The sequence below is a fragment of the Cherax quadricarinatus genome, chromosome 88, assembly GCF_038502225.1.
Source record: "Cherax quadricarinatus isolate ZL_2023a chromosome 88, ASM3850222v1, whole genome shotgun sequence".
Lineage (NCBI taxonomy): Eukaryota > Metazoa > Arthropoda > Malacostraca > Decapoda > Parastacidae > Cherax > Cherax quadricarinatus.
Genome location: NC_091379.1, coordinates 13996687 through 14013184, shown reverse-complemented (window position 1 = coordinate 14013184; position 16498 = coordinate 13996687). Strand labels below are relative to the sequence as shown.

The 16498-nt window shown below is 46.0% G+C and overlaps 1 protein-coding gene across 1 annotated transcript in view; it reads left to right on the top strand.

Annotated features, from left to right (window-relative positions):
- Positions 1-3098: 3098 nt before the first annotated feature.
- LOC128698469 (uncharacterized) overlaps positions 3099-16498 on the top strand; it is a 101291-nt gene continuing 87891 nt past the window's right edge. Inside the window, exon 1 of the mRNA XM_070104031.1 lies at positions 3099-3396. The gene's annotated coding sequence lies outside the window, so the exon portion shown is untranslated. The remainder of the gene's footprint in view (positions 3397-16498) is intronic.

Sequence of the window (16498 nt, the reverse complement as noted above, 5' to 3'; positions counted from 1 at the left end):
ACCCTAAACATCCACTTCTAGCCATGGTCAGCTAACCTAAACATCCACTTCTAGCCATGGTCAGCTACCCTAAACATGCACTTCTAGCCATGGTCAGCTACCCTAAACATCCACTTCTAGCCATGGTCAGCTACCCTAAACATCCACTTCTAGCCATGGTCAGCTACCCTAAACATCCACTTCTAGCCATGGTCAGCTACCCTAAACATCCACTTCTAGCCATGGTCAGCTACCCTAAACATCCACTTCTAGCCATGGTCAGCTACCCTAAACATCCACTTCTAGCCATGGTCAGCTACCCTAAACATCCACTTCTAGCCATGGTCAGCTACCCTAAACATCCACTTCTAGCCATGGTCAGCTACCCTAAACATCCACTTCTAGCCTTGGTCAGCTACCCTAAACATCCACTTCTAGCCATGGTCAGCTACCCTAAACATCCACTTCTAGCCATGGTCAGCTACCCTAAACATCCACTTCTAGCCATGGTCAGCCACCCTAAACATCCGCTTCTAGCCATGGTCAGCTACCCTAAACATCCACTTCTAGCCATGGTCAGCTACCCTAAACATCCACTTCTAGCCATGGTCAGCTACCCTAAACATCCACTTCTAGCCATGGTCAGCTACCCTAAACATGCACTTCTAGCCATGGTCAGCTACCCTAAACATCCACTTCTAGCCATGGTCAGCTACCCTAAACATCCACTTCTAGCCATGGTCAGCTAACCTAAACATCCACTTCTAGCCATGGTCAGCTACCCTAAACATCCACTTCTAGCCATGGTCAGCTACCCTAAACACCCACTTCTAGCCATGGTCAGCTACCCTAAACATCCACTTCTAGCCATGGTCAGCTAACCTAAACATCCACTTCTAGCCATGGTCAGCTACCCTAAACATCCACTTCTAGCCATGGTCAGCTAACCTAAACATCCACTTCTAGCCATGGTCAGCTACCCTAAACATCCACTTCTAGCCATGGTCAGCTAACCTAAACATCCACTTCTAGCCATGGTCAGCTACCCTAAACATCCACTTCTAGCCATGGTCAGCTACCCTAAACATGCACTTCTAGCCATGGTCAGCTACCCTAAACATGCACTTCTAGCCATGGTCAGCTACCCTAAACATCCACTTCTAGCCATGGTCAGCTACCCTAAAGATTAACTACTTTACCACACATCTACGTACATATACTTGCAATCTTGGATTACCTGGAGTTTACCTGGAGACGGTTTCGGGGGTCAACGCCCCCGCGGGCCGGTCTGAGACCAGGCCTCATGGTGGATCAGGGTCTGATCAACCAGGCTGTTACTGCTGGCCGCATGCAAGCTGACGTACGAACCATAACCCGGTTGGTCAGATACTGACTTTAGGTGCCTGTCCAGTGCCTTCTTGAAGAGTCAGGGGTCTATTGGTAATCCCCCTTATGTATGCTGGGAGGCAGTTGAACAGTCTTGGGCCCCTGACACTTACTGTGTTGTATGTATATTAATGTATAACCCACCCCTGGGTTATCCTGGGTGACAACCCTCCCCAGGTTATCCTGGGTGACCAACCCTCCCCGGGTTATCCTGGGTGACTAACCCTCCCCAGGTTATCCTGGGTGACCAACACTCTCCAGGTTATCCTGGGTGACCAACCCTCCCCGGGTTATCCTGGGTGACTAACCCTCCCCAGGTTATCCAGGGTGACCAACCCTCCCCGGGTTATCCTGGGTGACTAACCCTCCCGGGGGTTAACCACCCAGGATAACCTGAGAAAGTCAGTGCGTCATCGTCTACTGTCTGTCTTATTTCCATTGTGGTCCTTAATTTTGTCCCCCAGGATGCCACCCACACCTGTCTACTAGCACCCAGGTACATACTTCTTAGGTGAACAAGACGGCAGGTGTAAGGAAGCTCGTCGAATGTTTCCACCCTTGCCGGGAATCGAACCCGGGCCCTGCGCGTGTGAAGCGAGAGCTGTGCCAGCCAGCACGTGTTCACAGTATTATCAGGCTAAACATTATATATTTCTTAGGTATAACAACGTAAATATTTACTGAATATATTCACAGATATTATTACCAATATATTCAGTGGTAATAAGTCACTTTGGGTTATCCTGGGTAATTTACATATATTATTACCAATATATTCAGTGGTAATAAGTCACTTTGGGTTATCCTGGGTAATTTACATATATGTTACTACGTATAATAATTTGCGTAAGTGTATTTATGTATACCTGTACCTGAATAAGCTTACTTATGCATGTGTTCACATATATTCCAAACTGAACATTCACTGCATATGTTTACACATATTTGAAACTAAACACGTATATTCTGAAGTATGCTAAATATAATCATCCATAGGCAACAGTTAGGCAACTTTATTCCGAAACGTTTCGCCTACACAGTAGGCTTCTTCAGTCGAATACAGAAAGTAGGCAGGAACAGTAGAGATGTGAAGACGATGTAATCAGTCCATCACCCTTGAAGTCGTAGAATTTGAGGTTGTCAGTCCCTCAGCCTCGAAAAGTTCAGTTCCAGGGTGATGGACTGATTACATCGTCTTCACATCTCTACTGTTCCTGCCTACTTTCTGTATTCGACTGAAGAAGCCTACTGTGTAGGCGAAACGTTTCGGAATAAAGTTGCCTAACTGTTGCCTATGTGTCTTACCTACCAACCTGTCGGTATTGTATACCATTTTGATGTTCACCATAATCATCCACATTGTTACAGATATACCACAATTAATACTCCCTACAATTATACATAGATATACCAACTTAAACAATTACTGCATATATTCTCAGGTTAGTTCATAATCCGTTCTGTAACTTGGTATATCTTACGTATATTGCAACACCTGCCATTATAACAGTAATATACGTGTATTATATTGTGTTTAGTTAGTGTGATAATGTCTGTCTGGCAACGTGTCCCGGACACGTCCACTCTCATGCAACGTTGTCTGTCATATCTATCAATTTATACTTCAGATTATAATACATGTACAGTATACTATTATGTTTTACATTATTTATCTATGAGATTTGATGTTTATTATTGGAAAAGAGGTGAAAATGTAAATGTGAATCGTACTGAGAGAAGAATGTAGAGGAATACTGGTGTTACTTGGCAAGTATGGTGCGTCATGCCTGGCAGGAAGGTCTGTGGTCCAGTGTCTGTGTCAGTCACAGCAACTACTGACGCTGCTGACGCTACTAACGCTGCTGACACTGTACACTACTGCCACTGTAATACTATATATATGCTGTGACTTATCAGTGAATTTCACACAGAAAATATAAAGGAACATCAGAAGTGAGGTAGCAGGAAGTGACTAATGAGTCACCATCAGTCACCTTGACTTAGGTTCCTCTCTTAAACTGGGATATTAAGGTACGTGGCGGAGCTCACTCTTCTTAGTTACGACACTATTATTATACTGTATAACCTTCACTACTAAAATATTAAAGTTATTTATGATCTAAACAGTGTTGTAAGTTACGTCTGGCAGACCAACTATTTTATTAATAACTACAAAATGGTAAAAAAAAAAGTCTATCTTGGCTTTCCGTAAGTAATTTTTTTTTTCGCCTGATGGCTAAAGCTCTCGTTTCACATGGCGAGTATCTGGGTTCGATTCCCAGCGAGGGTAGAAACATTGGTCGTGTTTCTTTACACCGGTTGTCTATGTTCACGCATCAGTAAAACTGGTACCTGGGTGTTAGTGGACTGGTGTGGGTCACATCCTGGGTGTTAGTGGACTGGTGTGGGTCGCATCCTGGGTGTTAGTGGACTGGTGTGGGTCACTTCCTGGGTGTTAGTGGACTGGTGTGGGTCACATCCTGGGTGTTAGTGGACTGGTGTGGGTCACATCCTGGGTGTTAGTGGACTGGTGTGGGTCGCATCCTGGGTGTTAGTGGACTGGTGTGGGTCACATCCTGGGTGTTAGTGGACTGGTGTGGGTCACATCCTGGGTGTTAGTGGACTGGTGTGGTTCACATCCTGGGTGTTAGTGGACTGGTGTGGGTCATATCCTGGGACAAAACTGACCTAATATGTGGGAAATGCTCAGCATAACAAGCGGCTTTCTATATAGTAGTATGTCATTGATGTCAGCTATGGTCTGTATACCTTGTGAAAATTTGTATGGACTGCCTCCAAGTGAGTCGCCTACCCTGGCAAGCTCTGTGGACACCGAGCTCTGAGGTCGGTACCTCAGCCTCACAAGTGGCTTATAGGACAGATTTTCATAAATGACTGATGTTGCAAGAAATCTCGCCTGCATGCACGTTTAAAGGACTAACTTACTTGGTGATGTAGAATCTATTCTGGTCTTCAACCTCCCTAAGCTTAGTCCCTCTGGACTTGCCCTCAGAACCATGTGCAACCGGGAGCCTTAATTCCTGCAATATTCAATCGTTATTAGTGACCTGCCTGCACCTCAGAAATTCCTATTTCCAAGGGGGGTGAATCCCCTAGAATACTATGCAGAAAGTGACACTAGCTTCTAGGCTGGTACGTACTGGGCATGCACTGCCAGCTGCACAAAGGCCCACAGCTCAACTCACTCCCAACTTTCCCAGACACTGGCCAGGATCCAAAGATAAAGTGGAGATTTTGTCTTACTGTATGGTCCTGACGGAGGAGGTCATCTACGGTACATCGAGGTGCCTCCACCAGATTTCCCCAGGTCTCAAATGTGAAGACACATGGGGGCGCCGCCTGTTGATCACGGCACATGTTGTTCAGATGGTGTCTAGTCTTCGAGACCCACGCCTCGTCGTTCAAACTGGGACTGCCAGTTCTCCCTAACTAACATAACCTAGTGTTTGCCTACATTTGGCCTATTACTACCTATGTTAAGGTCTTAGGTCTACATTATTATTATCTACAGTTGCCTCAATAATCCTAATATTAGTGTACTAACAGTATAAACTACCAGTACTTCTTCCCTGAAGGGTAAATCTATCAATTAAGAAGTACCTACCAACCACCTTCGCCAACCCGGGTGAGTGTGTTTGTGTTTTGGGTGGGTGTAAAGGCCCTCGAACGGTGTGTTTTTTCCAGTTGGGACTTCTCCGACGGAATAAGTTCCAACCTACCTTATACATGTACTGGTAGTAAATAATAATAATAATAATAATTATTATTATTATTATTATTATTATTGTTATTATTCACTCAGTGAGGGGGAGAGCAGAGTTGTGTTTGTGTTGACTTGCAAGTGCTCATGGCTTGGTCGACAGCGTCCTTAGTTCACACACTCAAGGTCCGGGGATCGATCCCAGCACGAATGAAATGTTCACCATATTTCCTTATATCTGTTGCTTTTGAAAGTTAAGACACATGTGTAACATCTGAATATCTTTATTGTAGACATTTCGCCATCCAGTGGCTTTATCACTACAGATTCTAGGACATAATTGGAAGACAGTAGAACTATACACAAAAGAATCTGTATTGATAAAGCCACTGGTTGGTGAAACGTCTACAATAAAGATATCCAGATGTTGCACGTGTGTCTTAACTTTCATATTGTTGGTATTTTATACCTTTCTTGCACAACTTGTCAGACACTGCAACATCATGGAATCTTGGTTCAGAGGACATCTACAAGACCTTCTTCACGGCTGCTACAACTAACCCATCTATTTGGGAAGGACCTACTTCCACTGGGGAATCCTGCCTACCAGTGACTATGCCCTCATCTGCTACACTTGACGTTGCTATATAAGTGCCAGGCTCCTTGCTTCTGCTTCAGAATCTCCACAACTATGGTGCTCTTCGCACCTACTCCTAGGTTGAGGAACTATGGAACTGAACTTTTCGAGGCTGAGGGATTGACAACCTCAAATTCTACGACTTCAAGGGTGACGGACTGATTACATCGTCTTCACATCTCTACTGTTCCTGCCTACTTTCTGTATTCGACTGAAGAAGCCTACTGTGTAGGCAAAACTTGCACAGGCAAGCCTGTAGGCATATGGGTGATGTTCAAAAGTGGGCCATTGCTAAATGGGAGGTGGACACTAAAAGAAAGCTTGCATCAGGTAGGGTAGGCTCCAAAACCTGGTGGTCCCTGGTCAAGGACAGACAAGGTTATCTGCCTGATGAACTTATTCCACCTCTAAATCGACAGGATGGGACCACCTCTACTAGTAGTCAAGAGAAGGTGGACCTCTTTGCTGAACACTTTGCTACCAAAATGCAAGTTCCTGATCCAGCAAGGGTCCCTCCTTGGCTAGCTGCAAGAACTGTGTCAAAACTGTCAGTGGTGACAATAAGGCAGGAGGAGGTGCATTTCCTTCTTAAATCGCTGGACCAAGAAAAGGCTGTGGGCCCAGACAAGTTGAGCCCAAGATTGTTGAGAAGATGTGCAGACCAGCTAGCAGCACCTCTAACTCGCATCTTTCAGCACTGCCTAGTACAGTGTAAATGGCCCTCTCTATGGAAAGAGGCAAATGTAGTCCCTGTTCACAAAAAGAAGAGCAGAGCAGAAATCAGCAACTACAGACCAGTGTCACTCTTGTCAATCACTGGTAAGATCCTTGAGACAATAATCTCAAGACAAATAATAGAGTTTTTTGACTACCACTCACTACTTTGTGATCGTCAATATGGCTTCAGGAAAGGTTACTGTGCTGCTGATCTGTTGTTAAACCTCTCCACTAAGTGGCACCAGTCACTGGATGAATCTAAAGTCAGCTGTGTGGTAGCACTGGACATTGCTGGCGCTTTCGACCGGGTGTGGCACCAGGGCCTCTTAGCAAAACTTCAAGCACTGGGAATTGCAGGCTCTACGCTATGTCTCCTCAGTGATTACCTTCATGGTAGATCTCTAAGTGTAGTTCTCAATGGAACGGAATCAGCAAGACATCCTATTGGGGCAAGTGTTCCACAAGGAAGCGTGCTGGGTCCATTGTTATGGAATGTCTACTTCACCGACCTTCTTCATCTCATCCCAGAATCACATGCATATGCAGACGACTGTACACTGACATTCACTTATCCAAGAGAAGAAATACCAGCTGCTCTAAGCTACATCAATCACCAGCTGAGAGCTGTATCAGCTTGGGGAAATAGATGGCAAGTAACATTTGCACCTGAGAAAACGCAAATGATGATCGTCTCTAGGCACCATGATGGTAATGCTGGGGCAGTAGTAAGGATGAATGGGAGGGTGTTGGCACCTGGAGAAGAAGTTGATATCCTTGGGGTGAAATTTGACTCCAAACTAACCATGAAGAACCATGTTGTAAATCTTGCAAACAAGGCAGCCAGGAAGCTTACAGCACTTCGCCGTATCTCGCATCTGCTTGACAGTAGGGGTTGCAAGATCCTGTACGAGGCACAAGTACGCTCACACCTTGAGTATGCTCCACTTTCTTGGTTTGCCTGCCCCCCCCTCTCATCTGCGACTGCTTGACAGAGTAGAGAACAGAGCAAGACGTCTCATCTCTCGCCTGGACCCATCCTGGATAGATTTGTCATTTCAGCAGAGCCTTCAACATAGGAGGGATGTGGGTGGCCTTACTGTTATGTACAAGGCCAATATTGTCAAAATACCACACTTGGATCCACTTCGAGGACAGCGTGAAACAAGCTTTTATGCCACAAGACTGGCAGAAAGCAGCAACTTCACTCTGGCTGTACCCTTCTCCAGAACATCACTCCATCTGAGATCATACATACCCATTTGTACAACACATTTGTACAGCATAATGATGTCAACGAGATAAAGTCAGTTGATCAAATGAAAATGCTGGCCCACAGATGGCTCCAACTTCATCCTGTTGCCTACTTGTATGTCTCATAACAATAAAAATGCTTTCAAATGAGCTGATGTAGGTAACAGCTCTTAGCTTGCCAATAAAGTTAGGAATCCTTAACCTGTAAATAGCTTGTCAATAAAGTTAGGGATCCTTAACCTTGTCAAACCCTGTGTAAAAAAAAAAAAAAAAAAAAAAAAAAAAAGAGGGAGAGAGGAAGAGAGAGAGAGAGAGAGAGAGAGAGAGGGAGAGAGGGAGGGAGAGAGGGAGGGAGAAAGAGGGAGAAGGCAAAGAGAGGGGGAGAGAGAGGGAGGAGAGAGGGGGAGAAGGGGGAAAGAGGGGGGAGATGGAAGAGCGAGAGGGGAGAGAGAGGCTAGGGGGAGAGAGAGGGGAGGAGGGAAGAGAGATGGGAAAAGGGAGAGGGGAGAGATAATGGGAGGGGAGAGATGTTAGAGGGGGAGAGATGTTAGAGGGGGGGAGGTGTTAGAGGGAAGAGATGTTAGAGGGGAGAGATGGGAGAGGGAAGAGAGAGAGAGAGATAGGTAGAGAGTAATAGGTAGAGAGATATATATAGGTAAAGAGTGAGATAGGTAGAGAGAGATAGGTCTCTACCTAGGATAGGAAGAGAGGGAGAGAGAGAGAAGGAGCGAGGTTCAGATGGTCAGTTCACAGGACGGTGTGAAATCCTGTGTATGTGTGTGTTTGTGTGTGTACTACAGCTTACAAGTGCTTGTTCCTGTGTGTGTGTGTGTGTGTGTGTGTGTGTGTGTGTGTGTGTGTGTGTGTGTGTGTGTGTGTGTATGTGTGTGTATGTGTATGTGTTAGTTACCATTTTGTCCTAGGCACATGTCGATTTGACACCAGGCCTTTTGTGTGTAGGTGTGTGTGTGTAGGTGTGTGTGTGTACGTGTGTGTGTGTGTGTAGGTGTGTGTGTGTGTAGGTGTGTGTGTGTGTGTGTGTGTGTGTGTGTGTGTGTGTGTGTGTGTACGTGTGTGTGTGTGTGTGTGTGTGTGTGTGTGTGTGTGTACTCACCTATTTGTACTCACCTATTTGTGGTTGCACGGGTCGAGTCATAGCTCCTGGCCCCGCCTCTTCACTGATTGCTACTAGGTCCTCTCTCTCCCTGCTAAATGAGCTTTATCATACCTCGCCTTAAAACTATGTATGGATCCCGCCTCCACTACTTCACTTTCTAGACTATTCCACGACTTGACTACTCTATGACTGTGCGTGTGTGTGTGTGTGTGTGTGTGTGTGTGTGTGTGTGTGTGTGTGTGTGTGTGTGTGTGTGTGTGTGTGTGTATGTGTGTGTATGTGTGTGTGTGTACACACACACACACACAGTATATACTGTACACCACATATTACCAGCCATATAACAACCTAAGCCTTAAAATGGTTGTATACTCTCAAGCAATCAGATTTTAGCATAACTCCAGAAATAAGACCAGGCATATTTTCAGGCCTCACAAATTAGAATAAATCTGAATCAGCAGGTGTGTGTGTGTATGTATGTGTGTGTATGTGCGTGTGTGTATGTGTGTGTGTATGTATGTGTGTGTATGTGTGTGTGTGTATGTGTGTGTGTATGTATGTGTGTGTATGTGCGTGTGTGTATGTGTGTGTGTATGTATGTGTGTGTATGTGTATATGGAGGAGGTATGCGGAAAGATACTGTTAATACATACCAGTAATTCTGGGTTATAAAAAGCGATAATTGCTACTAGGGTCTAAAGCTTCAATAAGTGTCTGCCCTTGTGTGTGTGTGTGTGTGTGTGTGTGTGTGTGTGTGTGTGTGTGTGTGTGTGTGTGTGTGTGTGTGTGTGTGTGTGTGTGTGTGTGTGTGTGTGTGTGTGTGTGTGTGAGGGAGGGATGGTTAGGGGGGGGTAGATCCGTTATACCTCTGTGTTCTGTCTTTCCTAGAAATGCTACACTCTTCGCTTATTGTCCTTTCTGGATTTAAGTATCAATTATAGCTGTTATTATCCTATGTGTATGTGTGTATGTGTGTGTGTGTATGTACTCACCTATTTGTTGTTGCAGGGGTCGAGTCACAGCTCCTGGCCCCACCTCTTCACTTATTGCTACTAGGTCCTCTCTCTCCCTGTTCCATGAGCTTTATCATACCTCGCCTTAAAACTATGTATGGTTCCCGCCTCCACTACTTCACTTTCTAGGCTATTCCACGGCCTGACTACTCTATGACTGAAGAAATACTTCCTAACATCCCTTTGATTCATCTGAGTCTTCAACTTCCAATTGTGACCTCTTGTGTCTGTGTCCCATCTCTGGAACATCCCGTCTTCGTCCACCTTGTCTATTCCGCACAGTATTTTATATGTCGTTATCATGTCTCCCCTGACCCTCCTTGCCTCCAGTGTCGTCAGGCCGATTTCCCTCAACCTTTCTTCGTAGGACAATCCCCGTAGCTCTGGGACTAGTCTTGTTGCAAACCTTTGCACTTTCTCTAATTTCTTGACATGCTTGACTAGGTGTGGATTCCAAACTGGTGCTGCATACTCCAGTATGGGCCTGACGTAAATGGTATACAGAGTCTTAAACGAATCCTTACTGAGGTATCGGAACGCTATCCGTAGGTTTGCCAGGCGCCCGTATGCTGCAGCAGTTATCTGATTGATGTGCACCTCAGGAGATATGCTCGGTGTTATGCTCACCCCGAGATCTTTTTCCTTGAGTGAGGTTTGCAGTCTTTGGCCATCTAAACTATATTGTGTCTGCGGTCTTCTTTGCTCTTCCCCAATCTTCATGACTTTGCATTTGGCAGGGTTAAATTCAAGGAGCCAGTTGCTGGACCAGGCTTGTAGCCTGTCCAGGTCTCTTTGTAGTCCTGCCTGATCCTCATCCGATTTGATTCTTCTCATTAACTTCGCATCATCTGCAAGCAAGGACACTTCTGAGTCTATCCCTTCCGTTATGTCGTTCACATATACCAAGAACAGCACAGGTCCTAGGACTGACCCCTGTGGAATCCCGCTTGTCACAAGCGCCCACTCTGACACCTCGTCGCGTACCATGACTCGTTGTTGCCTCCCTGTCAGGTATTCTCTGATCCATTGCAGTGCCTTTCCTGTTATGTGTGCCTGATCCTCTAGCTTTTGCAGTAACCTCTTGTGAGGAACCGTGTCGAAGGCCTTCTTGCAGTCCAAAAATATGCAGTCGATCCACCCCTCTCTCTCTTGTCTTACTTCTGTCACCTTGTCATAAAACTCTAGTAGGTTTGTGACACAGGATTTTCCTTCCCTGAAACCGTGCTGGTTGTCAATTATACACTTGTTTCTTTCCAGGTGCCCCACCACTCTCCTCCTGATGATCTTCTCCATGACCTTGCATACTATACACGTTAGTGATACAGGTCTGTAGTTTAGTGCCTCATGTCTGTCTCTCTTTTTAAAAATTGGGAATACATTTGCCATTTTCCATACCTCAGGGAGTTGCCCAGTTTCAAATGATGTGTTGAAGATCTTTGTTAATGGCTCACACAATATCTCTGCTCCCTCTTTAAGGACCCATGGCGAGATGTTGTCTGGTTCCACCGCCTTTGAGGTGTCAAGTTCGCATAGCAGCTTCTTCACCTCCTCCTTGGTTATATGTACCTCATCCAGCACTTGCTGGTGTGCCCTCCTGTTCTGATTTCCTGGAGTCCTACTGCTTTCCACTGTAAATACCTCTTTAAATCTTGTGTTGAGCTGCTGACATACCTCTCGGTCGTTTCTTGTGAATTCCCCATCAACCTTCCTCAGTCTGATTACCTGGTCCTTGACTGTTGTTTTCCTCCTGATGTGGCTGTACAACAGCTTCGGGTCAGTCTTTACTTTTGATGCTATGTCATTTTCATATTGTCTCTGAGCCTCCCTTCTTATCTGTGCATATTCGTTTCTGGCTCTTCGGCTGATTTCTTTATTTTCCTGAGTTCTCTGTCTTCTGTACCTTTTCCATTCTCTAGTACACCTAGTTTTTGCCACCCTACACCTTTGGGTGAACCAAGGACTCGTTCTGTTCTTCCCATTATTTCTGTTTCCCTTGGGAACAAACCTCTCCTCTGCCTCCTTGCATTTTGTTGCTACATAGTCCATCATTTCTTGTACTGGTTTTCCTGTCAGTTCCCTCTCCCACTGAATGTCTTGAAGGAAGTTCCTCATGCCTGAGTAGTGTCCCCTTTTGTAGTTTGGTTTTTCCCAGCCTATTCCTGCTACTCTCTCCACTTGGAGCTCAACTATGTAGTCGAAGCACAGAACCACATGATCACTAGCTCCCAGGGGCCTTTCATACATGATACCCTCGATGTCCGAACTACTCATGGTGAATACAAGGTCCAGCCTTGCTGGTTCATCCTCTCCTCTCTCTCTGGTAGTGTCTCTAACATGTTGATGCATGAGGTTTTCCAGTACCACATCCATCATCTTGGCTCTCCATGTTTCGGGACCCCCATGGGGCTCCAGGTTTTCCCAGTCAATCTCCTTGTGATTGAAATCACCCATAACTAGTAACTTTGCTCCCCCCATGTGTGCTCTCCTGGCCACCTCGGCTAGTGTGTCGATCATTGCTCTGTTTCTCTCATCGTATTCTTCTTTTGGCCTCCTGCAGTTCTGTGGTGGGTTGTACATTACTGCAATTATCACCTTATGTCCCTCAGACTGGATTGTTCCTACTAAGTAGTCCCTTTAGCCCATGCCATCCATTCCTTCCATTTTCTCAAAATCCCACTGGTTTTTAATGAGCAGTGCAACTCCTCCTCCCCCTCTCCTCCCTCTCTCTTTCCTGAGGATTTGGTATCCAGATGGAAAGATTTAATCTGTTATTATTCTGGTGAGTTTTGTTTCTGTGAGTGCTATTATGTCTGGGGATGTCTCTTTGATTCTTTCGTGCCACTCCTCATGCTTGTTTGTTATTCCATCTGCATTTGTATACCACACCTTCAACTTCTTTTCTAAGACTGTGGTCTGGGAGGTATATTGGGGTTGGGGAAGTGGGAGACCTGGTAAGGAACTATGGGGTGTTGCTGTGGGGGTGGAGTTTGCAATGTAGTGGGTGGGGGCATTGGATGTGGCATGGGTGTTTTGATTTAGAGTGTTTGGTTGCACTGGGGTTGACCTGGTTGGGAGGCTTCTATAGGAAGTTGTGAGGGAGGCTGTATTTGATCTTCTTCCTGGGACTGGGATCTCCTGTCTGTCTTCTCCATCCCCTCTCTTTCCTCCTTTCGCCTTTGTACCATCTCTCTCAGTTTCTGCCTTTCTTCTTGTGTTCTGTCGCGGTCGAGATACACCTTCCTGTATGCCGGCATGTCCCTTAATCGTGCTTTCTCCTGCAGGATCCTGGTCCGAGTCGCTTCTGCCTTGAAGGTCATTTTCACTGGCCGGGTTCTTTTTTTTTACAAACCCCCCTATTCTCCGAAAATTTTCCAGCTGGGTCATGTCGTCTTCTCCTATTGCTTTCATGATGCTTTCAATTGCTTTTTTTTCCCCTTGTTTTCTTGCTTCATATGTTTCCCCTTCAACTTCCTGGAGCCCATACACAAAGACTGACCTCACCCTTTCATTCTCCCACTGCGTATCCCTGTGTATCCCCTCATTTAATTTGGTTTCCTGCACTGCAGCTTTCCTTTCTTCAGTTTCACTGGCTAATGTACTTGGACTCAGTGGCCTGTCATTTTCCCTTCTCGGCTTTCCTTGGGCTCTGTTGTTGTCTGTTAGGGCCTCCACATAAAGCTTAGCTCTTTCATTTACTACAGTCTCCTTTGATAGAGCTTCCCCATGCAGTTGTGCCCCTTCTTTCCCTACAGTCCCCTTATTTGTGGCTGAGGTAGCAGTCTCTGTTGTCAATCCCAAAATGTTCTTTAGTTCTTTAGGCTGTTTCAGATTTTTCAGTTCCTCTTCTAAACTCTGTATCCTAGCCTCTGCTGCTTTGACATGCACCTCCCACTTCCTGCTTTCCATATCTATCCTCTCTTCCATTCTCATGCTAAGTTCTTCTAGTTTCTTTTCCCATTCATGATCTCTTTTTATGAGCTCTGCTGCCCAATCTTCCTTTGCAGCTTCCTCCTCCTGTCCCTAGGTTTTTCTTGTTGCTCTCTGACAACCCATTTTTGTTTTATCCTGATTGCCTCAGAGTGGGAAACCTATTAGTTCTGTATGTTAGGTTAGTAGTGTGTATGTCAGAGTGTGGGGGGAGGTAGTGGAGGAACTGTGGCTATGTGGGAGAGGGGTGGGGAGGGGGAGGGTGAACGGGGGAGGGGAGGGATCAGGGGAAGAAGTGAGATGTCGGTGGTGAGGGGGGGGGAGTGTATGTGTGAGTCTGGATATGCGTGTGGGTGTGTGTGTGTGTACTCACCTAATTGTGGTTGCGTGTGTGTGTGTGTGTGTGTGTGTGTGTGTGTGTAATTTTGTGTGGAATTATGTGTGGGTTTATTATGTACTGAAAGGTAGGTGGCTTGTGCGTTGTAATGTAGTCTCAGTGGTCCTTTGCTGCCCACAACTTCTCGTGACCTGACCCCCAACCTCCTGGGGCTTGACTGGCACGTATTTACAGTGTGTGTGTGTGTGTGTGTGTGTGTACTCACCTATTTGTACTCACCTATTTGTGGTTGCAGGGGTCGATTCCTAGCTCCTGGCCCCGCCTCTTCACCGGTTGCTACTAGGCCCTCTCTCTCCCCGATCCATGAGCTTTATCAAACCTCGTCTTAAAACTGTGTATGGTTCCTGCCTCCACTACGTCATTTTCTAGGCTATTCCACTGCCTTACAACTCTATGACTGAAGAAATACTTCCTACTATCTCTCTGACTCATTTGTGTCTTCAACTTCCAATTGTGGCCTCTTGTTTCTGTGTCCCCTCCCTGGAACATCCTGTCTTTGTCCACCTTGTCTATTCCACGCAGTATTTTATATGTCGTTATCATGTCTCCCCTGACCCTGTGTGTGTATGTGTGTGTGTGTGTGTGTGTGTGTGTGTGTGTGTGTGTGTGTGTGTATGTGTGTGTGTGTATGTGTGTGTGTGTGTGTATGTGTATGTACTCACCTAATTGTACTCACCTAATTGTGGTTGCAGGGGTCGAGACTCAGCTCCTGGCCCCGCCTCTTCACTGATCGCTACTGGATCCTCTCTCTCTCTGCTTCCTGAGCTTTGTCATACCTCTTCTTAAAACTATGTATGGTTCCTGCCTCCACTACTTCACTTGCTAGGCTATTCCACTTGCTGACAACTCTATGATTGAAGAAATACTTCCTAACGTCCCTGTGACTCGTCTGAGTCTTCAGCTTCCAGTTGTGACCCCTTGTCCCTGTGTCCCCTCTCTGGAACATCCTATCTCTGTCCACCTTGTCTATTCCCCGCAGTATCTTGTATGTCGTTATCATGTCTCCCCTGACCCTTCTGTCCTCCAGTGTCGTCAGTCCAATTTCCCTTAACCTTTCCTCGTACATTCCCTTGAGCTCTGGGACTAGCCTTGTTGCAAACCTTTGTACTTTCTCTAACTTCTTGACGTGCTTGACCAGGTGTGGGTTCCAGACTGGTGCTGCATACTCCAGTATGGGCCTAACATACACAGTGTACAGTGTCTTGAACGATTCCTTATTAAGGTATCGGAACGCTATTCTCAGGTTTGCCAGGCGCCCGTATGCTGCAGCGGTTATTTGGTTGATGTGTGCCTCCGGTGATGTGCTCGGTGTTATGGTCACCCCAAGGTCTTTCTCCCTGAGGTCTGTAGTCTTTGTCCACTTAGCCTATACTCTGTCTGCGGTCTTCTTTGCCCCTCCCCAATCTTCATGACTTTGCATTTGGCTGGATTGAATTCGAGAAGCCAGTTACTGGACCACATGTCCAGCCTCTCCAGGTCTCTTTGCAGTCCTGCCTCATCCTCGTCTGATTTAATTCTTCTCATCAACTTCACGTCATCTGCGAACAGGGACACTTCAGAGTCTATTCCTTCCATCATGTCGTTCACATATATAAAAAATAGCACTGGTCCTAGAACTGATCCCTGTGGGACCCCGCTCGTAACAGGCGCCCACTGTGATACCTCTTCACGTACCATGACTCGTTGCTGCCTCCCTGTCAGGTATTCCCTTATCCATTGCAGTGCCCTTCCTTTTACGTGTGCCTGATCCTCCAGCTTCTGCACTAATCTCTTGTGGGGAACTGTGTCAAAGGCCTTCCTGCAGTCTAGGAAAACGCAATCTACCCACCCCTCTCTCTCGTGTCTTACTTCTGTTACCTTGTCATAAAACTCCAGGAGGTTTGTGATACAAGATTTGCCTTCCATGAACCCATGCTGGTTTTCATTTATAATCTTCTTCCTTTCCAGGTGTTCGACCACTCTCCTCCTGATAATCTTCTCCATGACTTTGCACACAATACATGTCAGAGACACAGGTCTGTAGTTTAGTGCTTCGTTTCTGTTTCTTTTCTTAAATATGGGGACTACATTAGCTGTCTTCCATTTCTCAGGTAGTTGCCCAGTTTCAAGGGATGTGTTGAAGATTGTGGTTAGAGGCACACACAGCATCTCTGCTCCTTCTCTAAGGACCCATGGGGAGATGTTGTCCGGTCCCATCGCCTTTGAGGTGTCAAGGTCACTTAAGAGCTTCTTCACCTCCTCCTCAGGTGTTCGTATGTCATCCAACACTTGTTGGTATATTCCCTCTTGATGTTCCCTTCTGTGCTGTCTTCCCACTGCCCTTCCTGTCTCTACTGTAAAAACTTCCTTAAAT